General features: G+C 43.3%; 1 long non-coding RNA gene across 1 annotated transcript in view; it reads right to left on the minus strand.

The window, feature by feature from the left end:
- LOC135311770 (uncharacterized) overlaps window positions 1-12,919 on the minus strand; it is a 50,606-nt gene extending 37,687 nt beyond the window's left edge. Inside the window, exons 1-3 of the long non-coding RNA XR_010371351.1 lie at window positions 11,956-12,919; window positions 8,863-9,399; window positions 7,698-7,876 (exon numbers count right to left, since the gene is read on the minus strand). This is a non-coding gene — a long non-coding RNA (uncharacterized LOC135311770). The remainder of the gene's footprint in view (window positions 1-7,697; window positions 7,877-8,862; window positions 9,400-11,955) is intronic.

The following is a 12,919-nucleotide window of genomic DNA, read 5'->3' on the forward strand; positions in this document are numbered from 1 at the left end:
CCCCTTCCCTGTGCGGGTGCCAGAGCAGGGGCACAGGCTGCCCAGAGAGGCTGTGGGGTCCCTTCCCTGGAGACATTCACCCCCCGCCTGGACGCGGCCCTGTGCCCCTGCTCTGGGGGTGCCTGCTCCAGCAGGGGGTGGGACGGGGTGAGCACTAGGGGTCCCTTCCAACCCCCGCCAGTCTGGGACTCTGTGATTCTGTGATTATTCTGAAGCATACATGAACTGTGATCAGTCTACTTATTCCAATTTTATATATGTGAAAATTAGAACAGAACCAAAGTAAAACTTTTAGAAAAATCTTTTGAGCAGATGGTTCTGCTACTGGTCCCCCTTTCAAAGACCATGTCATTCTTGGAAAAAATTAATCTTCTTGAAGAGATGTGCAACATTTTTGTGTAGTCAAAACCAATGGAGCACATTACTCTGGACTTTTCTCAGTTTGAATGCATTTTTTTCTTCATTTCATCTGTGCTTGCAAAATTATTTAAGAATCTTTTGCTGTGCTTGCAACTTGCATTAGGTTCAAATGACCCTTGTCTAACTTGCCCTAAACATAATGTGAAAATTACCCACTTGTCAGGTGTTCATTACCTACCCTGTCGTTTGGGGTTTCTTTTAGTAAATCATCTATTTTCGAGGTGGTTTTTAATGTAAAGTTTGCTTAGATTTGCACATCTGTGTGGATTTACTCTAAAAGAAGCCCTTCCACATACATGGAAGAACAAATGAATGCTAGCAATCATTCTGTAAATATTTTTTAGGGCAATCAGAAAATAAAAGTGTTATCAATATACTTGTGGAAATGTATAAAAAGCAACCCTTAGTTGAGCCATGACTTGGGGGCAAGAAACCCACACAGTCAACATTGCACTCCTCCTAGTAAAGACCTTGTCATGCTGATGGCTTGCTGTGATGGCACATAGAAAGGGTGAATATAATTCACGGAAAAAGGGGTAAAAAGTAGGATGTTTGTATATAATTATATAATTTTAATCTCATTTTAAATAGGACTTAGCAACAACTAGATAATTTTGACTGTGTCACAATCATTGTAATGGCATAAAATAACTGCCTCTATTTTGATAAGGCTGTTTAAACTCTGAACAGAGCAACAACAATAAATTTGTTTTAAATCCCTGGTTTTTTTGGTAGGTCATTACAAAACCGTGCCCATAGCAAAAGTGCAATAGGACACCAGGACGAGCAGGAGGGCCTCTAACGAAGTCTGGATGGAGCTAACTAAGTTCAGGCTTTGCAGAGTGTCTGGTGGGTGAAGAAAGGGTAGCTCAACAAAGACATCCAGCAAACGCCAACAGAGGCAGTCTTGCTCTTACACAGCCTGCCTCCACTGTGTTTAGAAAGAGTGGGAAACGCTTCAGAATTGGGTTTTGTTTTGTGCTTTGTTTCTATGGTTATTTTTAAAATCAGCCTACAATTAATGCAATTAGAGTAAGAGAGGAGGAGTTGTTTAGAAAAGTTTAAATAACAGAAGCCCTCCAGATGGACTTTTACTCACTAGTGAATATGACAGAGGAAGTTTCCCTTTCTGTGATGCTAAAATGTGGAGATAAACATTTTCTTCTTTGACTTTCTGGATTTATTGCCTCCAGGGAGTCGGCATACCTTTTAGAGCAGATTTCCAAAAGCCAGGTTATGCTACAGCAGTTCCAATGGTTTTGTGTTGATGCTAATTAAAAGAATACAGTATGATAGATAGCCTTCCCAAACACGGCAAGGTATTTTATTATCACAGTTGGTGAAAGTGCATTCTTTGTGAGCCTACAATGTGCTTGACATTGTGCAAGGCATATCTGCCAGCACAGTAACAGCTTATAACAATTAACAGATCACAGTTCAGCTCCAGCAGTTGACCTCTATGTTTCAGGTCAAAGCATCTGAGATCACTTTCTACAATGGCCTGTATTTTACGTTAAAGAAAAACAACAACTAAAAAAATTATGGAGGAAGTTTGTCTTGATGTCTGTGAATGGCAAAGCACTTGCCACTCTGACACATCTTTGAGAAAGAGGTTTGAAGCAAGTCTAGACCCTGTAGAGGCTTTAAGCAGGGAGGACCATGGTCTTAAGTAAGACAGAAAGCAGGGCTAGTGGGAAACATGGAGCAAGGATCTGAGTGCAGGGCTAAGCTGACCTCGTGTCCTCAGTCCCCACCACCCCATCCCATCCTCCGAGCACTCCGAGAGAGAGTCCTCCTCCGCCCCCCAAATTGCAGCTATTGCGTTCATCCATACCTTAACTCGTGCCCAGTTCTGTTCATCCCCTTATCAAAGGTAAAAGGAGAAGGAGGCAATTGTCCTTCCCAGCTTCCTCAGTAAATGTGTACATTTTGAGACCTACCAGGCCCTTGCAATGGTAGCTGCCCTCCTCCAAAGGGGACCTGGAGCTGAGCCACGTGCAACTGGCTCATCCCTCCCGTGGGCTCGTGGGATCCTACAGCTGTCACTAAACCTCCTACCTCAGGGCACAGGTGGCCGAGACAGAGGTCTTCGCAAATTACAAGAAAATAAAAGAGCACCCTCTTTTTAAAACCTTTCAAAGAGAGATTTCCTCCACTCCCCTTCAATGGAGTTCTGCTAAACCTTTGGGTTTTTTCTCCCTTGTCTGTGCAGAGTAGGAGCACGGAGGAAAGTATTTCAGTTCTGCATGACTAATTTCTGTTTAAAGAGAAAAAAAAAAATGTTCCTGGGGCATTAGCCTGTGCCATACTCATGGTTGGAGTTTGCTGACTGTTAACTGCTTCTTGCCTTTGGGACCGTTAGCTAATAACAGACCATCCATTCATTCATTTCTGATAAGGCGACTGTGCTCTTTTTCATCTTTCCCAACAGGGGAGGGGACGCTGTGGGCCATAAACTTCCTAGCATTTCACAAGCACCTTGGGATTTGAAAACTGCTTGTCATAATATTGTAACAGCTTTGCAACTACAGCAGGCTTGGCAGTAGTCACAACACTTCAGATGCTGGCCAGACAGAAACACATGCTTCATCGTAGAGGTCAGGTAAATTGTTGGTATATCACCTGAAATTGCAACCTGCAGGTATGGCTCTTTGCCTTAGAGCTAAGACATGTTATGACATGAGAGAAAGGAACATAGTTTGTGGCAGGACCTGAAAAAAATCTTGCCAGTATTGGAGGAAAGAGCAAACTTTGCAGGTTACAAATGACAATGTACAGATTAATTTGCAGACTTGGTGTGCAATTCCCAGAACAGGGGCAGGGGTGATTCTCGGTGAATGCAGGAGTTATGTCCCCAGACATTTTGTGCAACTCTACCCTTCAACTCATTGCAAGCAAATTTAGCATTTCACTTCAGACACAAGACGTGTGGGATCTGATCAGGGTACCTGACCCATCTAACTGATACTGTAGTTGCTGAGGACTCACAGACTCACAAAATATCACAGACAAGTTATGGTGAATCTCATGGTGGTGCTACTGAAGGTAGAAACCACTTCGGCATGTTCTCTCAGCCCTCCTATGGATGCCAGAGGATGTAAATCAGCTTAGTTTTAGCACAAGCTATGCTAGCTCGTATCCAGGCAAATAGCATGGACACCAACCATACTCCATTCAGCTGATGTGTGATAAAGAACCACTCTAAGGTAAACTGACCACATATCTAATGGTTCAAGTAGCCTCCCACATCACTTACTTCAGAGAAAGTGCAACAGTCCTCGCGTTTGGGCAGCTCTGGCATGATATCGCTCAGAAAATCCAACCCCTTAATTGCCTAGAAAGGTGGCTTAAGTGCAGAGGCAGGAATAATTATTTCTTTCCCTAAAGCATGGGTCATTTCACTCCACGTTACATTTTGCCCTTCGTGCAAGCCCATATATCTTCAAATGACCTCACCAGTGCGGGTTCCTTGAAATCCAGACCAAGACATGCTTATCTATGAACTCCCCTGCATTTGCACTCAGTGAACCACAGTGGATGGAAAAGCAGTTTCTTTTTATCAGCTTTCAATGTTTGGCTTCCACAGCGTAACCCTCGTCGTTACACTGGAAGTGCAGGTGACATAGGAGTGGGGTGAGGAGGGACAACGGTTGCAGCAATAAAGTCACGGGCCAATTTCTCTGATGGGTTCACCTCTCTAAGTCTGCTGATGGCTTTACCATAAAGCGAGCAAAACAAATCTCAGCTAAACACTTCCGAAGCTCTAAACCAGGATTGCAGTGGGGTATATACCACCCTTTTTAGTGGCTACCTTCGGTCTCTGCTTTCATCTCTTTTCAACAATCAGGGTTGAGTTTTCAAAAACTTGGCATTTTCTCATATTTCTTGGGACTTGCCCACATAAGGAGGCAGACTGGAGTGGTCTAATCAGCACAGACCCCTAGAGCACAACCCTAGTGACTGAGATTTGGTGTCTGGTGCCATCTGAGATCCCCTTAAATCTCAGCATGAGAAAACACCCCTGATAAGAACAAACTAGGATTTGTCCAAAGGAAAAAACATCCTACTAAGGAAGACATAGAAGGTCTTCTAAGTAATTTCCAAAAGACTGACAATCACAATTATTTTAATGCTTCTTCTTAATATCCTTATCAAAAAAGCCTGTCATGTGACTTCAGACATATACATCTTTAGCAGTTTGTTGACTTGGAGATATTGCCAGGCCAGGCCTTGGTTTCTGTTTTTTTTTCCTCTCAAGATTTATCAAATCCTGTTTCCTAGGTCAGAAGGGACTCTCAGAGATCCCATGGTCATCACCAAATGAAGGCCAGGTCTGTTAAGCCCTTCCCACCACATCTCTCTCACTGTTCCTACAAACCTCAGTGACAGAAGCCATGTACTCCTCTCCAAGCAATTCATTTTGGTATTTCATTAAGCTTTTTTTAGAAAGTTTTCCCAGTCTTGAATTCCAATCTCTTTTATTTCAGCTGAAGTCTATGGTCCTTTGTTCATGTTGAGTAACACGGTGATGGGACCATTTCAAACACATCATTTAAATATTTATGTGCTTTTCTGACTTGAGACAAAAATGAGACTCACAAAAGCCTTGCTTAGGACAAAAATGAATTGAAGTATTGTGATATGAAAGACATCACAGCAATACTATATTTATTACAGATTAAAATCCCCCTGAAATACTATCAACCTAGTAACCTTCGTTACTTCTAGGGTTAAACTCTAAGTATAATCTGGTAATATATAGCACGTTATATAATATCACCTAAACAACCTCAAGTCTGCCTTATATGTGCAGTAACCATTCGTTTACGTTTAAGATGTGTTTACAGATAAGACAAAACTGATGTAGAAATACACTCCAGGCTCCTCTCCTCTCCTCTCCTTGCCTTTCCTTGCCTCTCCTTGCCTTTCCTTGCCTCTCCTTGCCTCTCCTTGTCTTTCCTTGCCTCTCCTTGTCTTTCCTTGCCTTTCCTCTCCTCTCCTCTCCTCTCCTCTCCTCTCCTCTCCTCTCCTCTCCTCTCCTCTCCTCTCCTCTCCTCTCCTCTCCTCTCCTCTCCTCTCCTCTCCTCTCCTCTCCTCTCCTCTCCTCTCCTCTCCTCTCCTCTCCTTTCCAGAACAGTACATTATCAGAATCATTTCCTGAAAAAATAAAGTGTTTTTTTTTTTCCTATTATCTCTTTTGCCATTTATCTGGAGGTTCCCCCTTAATAATGCTGGAAACTTTGAGACAATTTCAACTGAAATGGGGCTGGGAGTCTCAGGGATAATAAAGTTCTTACAAGATTCATGAAAATCAGTAGCTGAGCAGAGGAAAAAGGTACAAATAGGTTCCCAAGGCAAGATGACAGGTTGAATTCACTCATTATACTTGCATTTAGTAGCAGCCATCTAGCTAATCAGGACATAGGTGCTGCATTGCCAGCTCATACAGACACGTGAAATAACCTGGACTAACCCAGCACAGACTGGCTCTTTCCTAATGGAGGTGCCATAGGAGATCTGGAGGAATACCAGCGAGGGGACAGAAATTCTTAAAAAGGTGGTTTTGTTACATACCCTGAAATGCCTTTTTTACCAATAAAGAAACTCAGATGTTGGCAATCAGTTTATCTCCTCTACCTCTAGTCATCACAAAGTTAAACGTGTTAATAAAGTTTCTCTATCAATTCTCTATCAATTCTCTATCGATTAAGAAAGAAGTCAACAATCCCAAAAAGCAAATCTTCCCATGTTAAAATAAGCGTATAAGATACCTGGGAAAAATTGCACTCTAGTACATCTGGTAGCTGTTAAAGGAACCTGCATGACTAGATGCTCGCCCTGTCAACAGCTGAACTCAGATAAATCATTTGCTTAAGGCCTACAAAAATTCTATAGGAAACTCGCCTCTCCCTCCTCACTACGTCATGTTTGCCTTCCAATTAAGCAGGGTTGACTCCTGTGTTCTTTCCCTGCCTTCTAACAATTGACACGTGAGTAACTGAATTCAGCAAATAATTCTGGTTGTATACAAGTGATACAGACCCAGCCCCACAGCTCCTTCCGCTTTGGCCTCTCAGAGCAGAGAGGAATGGAAGGTCTTCTTTTTCTGGTGACTTGATGCTCACAGTGGGGAGGTTGGGATGACGAGGGACACACAAACCCCCCATACTCTTCAGTGTAACACACATTTTTTATTTGTTCTTCAGTTAAAATTTTCGGCTGAACATCATACAAATATTTGCACTTATGACTGCAACAAAATCCCTAACTTTCTCTGCAGGTTGCAAAGCGCTTAGCCTTATTTTATCAGCACAAACATGAGATTTCATCCTCTGTTGCTCCCCACATGTTGAAGCACAAATTGCAGCACTGCCAAAGAGGTGGTCTCACCTCCCTCTGCCCATCTGCCTGCTCATTTCTGACCTCCCATGCCGTATTTTAGTAAGTAACGCCACAGGCATTCCTGTGACCACCATATAGGCTGGTTCAAGAAAACTCTTGGGTTAAAACTAACTCAACAGAAAACGTAATTAGTTTCATGCTGGTCCAGCTTTCCATCCTGGTTCAAGAGACCCTGCATGAATGCGAAGGCTTGGCCAAAAAGTTAGCAAAGGCTTGGAAGGGAGGAAGAGTTTAGAATTAAATACAGAACGCTTAACATATAGTAACCTAATGTTAACTGAGAGGAATCTCATCCTGAGGTGCCTATTAAGGCATTAATAATTCAGCTGCAATAGGCTGTCACAGTGCTTGGATGGGCAGTTTGGCTGTCCAACAGTGCCCATACAGTGTATGATATATAAAAAGAGCTTGCACTGGTGGCATGAAGTCACTCTAAGGCAAACATACAGGTGCCTTTTTGTGTGTATCGTATTGTTCAAATCTTTTGAGGGCTTATTTGCAAACAGTCACTGAAGAACCATCAGTCCAATCTTGATAGTCCCACCTTAAGAGAGATTGCTGAGCTAAGTGAAACAAAACATCTGCAGCTGCTAATTGCCCTTTGATGTGGGAAGAAGGAATCCAGATAGATACTTAAACTTGACACTCTACTTGCACAGGGATAAAATTCATTGACAACCATATTCTAAGTCATCAGGCAAGGATTCAAGGGATTTGGGATTAATTCCCAGCTCTGTACCAGTCTGTTTTTATAACCCCATCAAGTCATTTAATTTCTCCATGATTCTGCTCACCATCTGTGAGCAAGACTGGTTTTTTTGTCTGACTCATCTGCTAAAAAGCTAAAATCTTGGAGTAGGAGCCATAAATCTTACCATAACTACAGTGTTGAGCAAAGCACATTGTTCTTGGTGAGGTGCTGTTGTAACATCCTTCTCAGCTTTGTTGGAGCTTTCTCCAGCCTTTGTGAATTTTCCATCATGAAGAACAAGGTGTCAACAGCAAACCCAGTTATATCATGCACTTCCTTCAAAGCCTCCAGTGTTGTAATTGTCTATGTTGATTTCAAGACAGCAATAAAGAAATATTATGATCAGCATCAAGAATATTGGATATAGTCCTGAAAACTGTTTCTTCCCCTTTTTCCCCCGAGCCTTTCCCTTTCCCTTCCCTCTTTCCTTCCCTTCCCTTCCGCTTCCGTTCCCCTTCCCTTCCCTTTGCCTTCCTTTGCCTTCCCTTCCCTTCCCTTCCTTTCCCTTCCCTTCCCTTCCCTTCCCTTCCCTTCCCTTCCCTTCCCTTCCCTTCCCTTCCCTTCCCTTCCCTTCCCTTCCCTTCCCTTCCCTTCCCTTCCCTTCCCTTCCCTTCCCTTCCCTTCCCTTCCCTTCCCTTCCCTTCCCTTCCCTTCCCTTCCCTTCCCTTCCCTTCCCTTCCCTTCCCTTCCCTTCCCTTCCCTTCCCTTCCCTTCCCTTCCCTTCCCTTCCCTTCCCTTCCCTTCCCTTCCCTTCCCTTCCCTTCCCTTCCCTTCCCTTCCCTTCCCTTCCCTTCCCTTCCCTTCCCTTCCCTTCCCTTCCCTTCCCTTCCCTTCCCTTCCCTTCCCTTCCCTTCCCTTCCCTTCCCTTCCCTTCCGCTTCCCTTCCCTTCCCTTCCCTTCCGCTTCCCTTCCGTTCCCCTTCCCTTCCCTTCCCTTCCCTTCCCTTCCCTTCCCTTCCCTTCCCTTCCCTTCCCTTCCCTTCCCTTCCCTTCCCTTCCCTTCCCTTCCCTTCCCTTCCCTTCCCTTCCCTTCCCTTCCCTTCCCTTCCCTTCCCTTCCCTTCCCTTCCCTTCCCTTCTCCTCCCTTCCCTTCCCTTCCCTTCCCCTTCCCTTCCCTTCCCTTCCCTTCCCTTCCCTTCCCTTCCCTTCCCTTCCCTTCCCTTCCCTTCCCTTCCCTTCCCTTCCCTTCCCTTCCCTTCCCTTCCCCTTCCCCTTCCCTTCCCCTTCCCTTCCCCTTTCCTTCCCCTTCCCTTCCCTTCCCTCCTAAAACAATCTCCTTGCCAGGGAAACCTTTTACATTTAGGTTTTCTCAAGAGTCTTCCAATAACATGTGCTCATAACTTCTGTCTGGGTGACCTTGAGTTGCTGATAGCAACCTTGCAAAAGTAGGTGACCACTAAAAAAAAAATACTAAAAATGTGTTTAAGCATATTTCACTATAGGACTGGGATTTTTGGCTTCTCTAGTTTTCTGTTATAGCATGGTTCTAAATTAGGCTTTATCCACTCAAACTCCCCAGACCACAATGCAGTGGCAGAATTACAGCTTACTCATCCTTCAGAATAAATACATTTTATTTAATTTTGGGGTGGATGTAGGGAAACAATTTCTACTTTAACCAAAAGAAAAAGAAAAAGCCGTTCTGTGAACACCAGACCTTACAAACTTTTGTTTCCTGCAGCTCCAACCCATAGTTTCTTTGGTGACCGATTTCACATGGCAAACACTCTCTTGGGGGTGGTTCTTTTCTGGAATTTTTCCTCTCCACTCAGCAACATGTTTTCACAAATCTTGCAGTAACTTAATATTTACAGGACTTTCATCCATCTGTTAAATTTATTTAAAACTGAGCAACAGGTTCAAAAGTTACTGGAGCAAAGGACAGACAGACCTGACAAGCAGACAGAGGGACAGGGGCAAAACGCATGTGGAATGAAACTCAATAAGTGTAATGCTATAAAACAACTGTGATAAACCTGATTGTTTTGATGAGGAAGGTTAGAACTAAATATGACCGAGACATATTTTTCTTGCATTCATGAATGCTCTAATGAATTTTCCTTTTTTTTTTTTTTAATCCAGTCCTTGACATTTACCAGTCCTTGCCTCATTTCTTTGATCCATCAATAAGTAACGGCAATAGGATTCTTTCACTAGTGTTTAAAGGTCCCCACCATCCTTGGGTTTCACTTTTGGTACCTGGTTTTTTGTAGCAGCCTCTCACCCAAACATATATAAAACGGGACTGGAACTGCACAGCTTCCAAGACTGAATGTTGCGTTCTGCTGAGATAGTGAAATGCAATACCGACTGCTAGACAGAAAACAGAGATGTCAGGATTTGAATCACCTCATTTAGCTGTCTAGAAATTGCATATCTACTCTAAAGCAGTCACCCAGGCTCCCTCTAGAGTTCATGAAGAGAGATTGGCTTCTCCAGGCAGCTCAGCCTGGGCTAGGGTAGGTTTCTAAGGTGAATCAATCTCTGGTACAAAACCTACATGACTAGATTAGACTAGATGCTAATATTTAAATGTTTAAATGTACGTGAATTGAACCCCACTTACTACAAGAGAAGGCTGTAAAACCCTATAAAGCAGGTGCTTCAGAGATATTGTGAAACCTGAGGCCAAGAAATCAATGACCTGGCCAATCCGTTATCCAAGCCTGTTGGACTTGTACCTAATTCAGGCAAGGGGAGAGAAATTGTTGGCATGACTACTTCTGGTACCCAAGAAACCAGCTCAAATGTGAGACTCAACGATAAATTTGGAGCATTTTCTGGATTCAGGCCAGAGCCTTAATCACAAAGCAGTCTATCCCTAGGAAATTAAGAGTCATACAGTGGATGAGTTTATTCCTTTAAAGAACAGGTTAAGAGTGACATCAGGGCAGCACTCATGCCTTACTCAACCCTGCCAGTGTATTTCCTCTCAGAACAATGAGTCATTTTGGGGACGTGGCCATAGATCTTCCTCTCAGGTAGGCTACAGAGAGGTGTCATGTTAGATACGCAGGAACCACAGGCCAGCCAGAGTCCCTGGCACTAAAGACTCGCCTTGCATGAGAAAGAAAATCTATCACTGGCCACTAGCACATAGTAGCCTCAGCTAAAAGAAGGTTGGATGAGTCCCACACATTAGCTTACTGGGTAGCAGAAGACAAAATGGGCTTTATGCTGGGATGGTCAGCACAGATATTATGGAATCAGGGGGAGTTTTCATAAGGTTTTCTAATACAGAGTCATTGCTTTAAGAAACCAGGCTAAAAGCTAGGGCAAATAAAAATCAGAATAAAACAAAAGAGGTTTCACAGAAGGCTGCCACATGGGATTCACTGAACTGAGCATCAGTTTTCTAAAATGTAAGCTTTTCCTCTCTGCAAGTTGTGCAGACTGCATGCTCAGAGGTACCACCAAAGGCTGTTGCCTCACCAAGTCACCTTCTGGAAATGCCTGCCTCTCTCCACTGACTCAAGAGGGAGCCTAGACCACTCACTTAGACCGGACATGTAACTTTAGGTGAGCTAGCCTAATCTTTGTGTTTAAGTAGCATAACATCAGTGAACGAAGACCAAAAAGGCTCCCCACTTTGTTGTTTTTAATGCTGTTTGTGAACATAATGTCTCCTTTTCCACTTTCAGGAATGCTGTGGCTGTTGCAGGAGAAAGAGCTGACCAGAGTCATTTGGTGTTGACTCCACGTGGAGAAATTAACCCATGTAGGGACTACACCTTCACTTGTACATGTCTGAATCTCAGGTTGAATCTCATCTCTGATTTTAGCTGTCTTAATAGGCAAGTTAAATCCCACCTGAAGTAATTGTCCTACAGGAAGTCTCAGAGAAAGGGGAGTTCTTAGTTTTTTCTGTTTAAAGTCATTCAGATCCTAAACAAGGGGCTTAAATTCTTAGCTGACCATTTTGTCCTAGGAATATAAATGACCTGAATAACCCTCCACGCTCATTCAGTAAGTTGGTGGCAAATCTCTGCAGTCTCTGACCATAACCCAATCCAATACAAACGAGTTTTTTCTTTACTATTTAATCCACATTCCATCTTATTTCAAGAAAATTTGTTAAGTAATGCACAAGAAATTATGTGTGTCTCTGTATTCAAGTAACAGTCTAAGATTCTGCTCTCACTATGCCTAATTGAGTTAATTTGGGACCAGCTCCCCTTGGATGGAAAGAGACCACCCTTTTACTTGCAGCCTGAACCTACTCAGGGCCAATTTATATTCATCCGGTGACAAAACTGTTCTTTACCTCACACAGCACTTTTCCCTCCCCATCCCTCACCCACTCCCAGTGTCTCATCTCCCACCCACAAAGGTTTATGGTCTAGCCTGGGATGTTCTGCTTGACAGCCCAGTTCCTGTACTCACCAGCTCAAACAAGCCTTCGGAGGCTGCCTCCTTGGATGCACTTGTGCGTGCCGGTGGACTCTACCCTCACGAACGCAATGAAATGCAGATTTTTAGCAACCAGCACAGATTTTTAGCAACCAGCACTTGGGCAAACGGCTTAGTGAATTGCTAGACACTGATTCACTTCTTCTGGAAATGGATTAGTTCCAACCAGTTGAATATCTCCAGGCAAAGCTCAGTTAAAAATTGCTGACATCTCACAGAAATGCTGGACCAATTTGATATTCCGAGACTCTTCTGTCCATGTAGCAGCCCACTGATTGCCTTCTGTTTTTTTCAAGACTGTTTTCTGGGAGTAAGGATCTTGATGTTTATCCTTTTCTGAAATAATAAATTCCTTCCTTTATTAGCTCACTAGAAACTCTCTTGGAGTTAACAAGTATGCAGTGTCTTCAACAAGAGTCTGAGCAACAACAGGGAATGGACAGTAAAAATGGGATTAATTTCACCTAACTTCAGCCATTGAGTTGTCTATCTGAAACTAATCCTCTAGGCTCCCTCTAGAGTCATTAGAGAAATAAGACAACACTGGCCTTCATTCCCACCCAAAGATACGCATCTGAAATATCCTAGAAGATACTTATCTTTAAATGGCTGAAGTTAAGGAGATGAGTATTGCTGTCATGTTGGACGATCTTTATGTTATTTACTGTAATCCAGGAGAACTCTTACTTCTCAGCTAAAAAACGTGTTTCTCTCTGAAATTTAGGCAGGGAGCAATGAGCTCTTCCTTTTATCTTTGACACATTTCCCCCCTCCATTTCTGGCATGGTGATTTCTGGGTTTTCTCCCTACTCTCTGCTCCCTACTGATACTATTTGGCATAAACAATGTTCTGTTTGTCTTTGTTATCTTCTTGCCACTGCACATGCAGGAAAACTCATGTTCACGTGCAAATGATATCTAGGCACGTGCATCTGGA

The sequence above is a fragment of the Phalacrocorax carbo genome, chromosome 2 (genome assembly GCF_963921805.1).
Source record: "Phalacrocorax carbo chromosome 2, bPhaCar2.1, whole genome shotgun sequence".
In the NCBI taxonomy this organism is placed as follows: domain Eukaryota; kingdom Metazoa; phylum Chordata; class Aves; order Suliformes; family Phalacrocoracidae; genus Phalacrocorax; species Phalacrocorax carbo.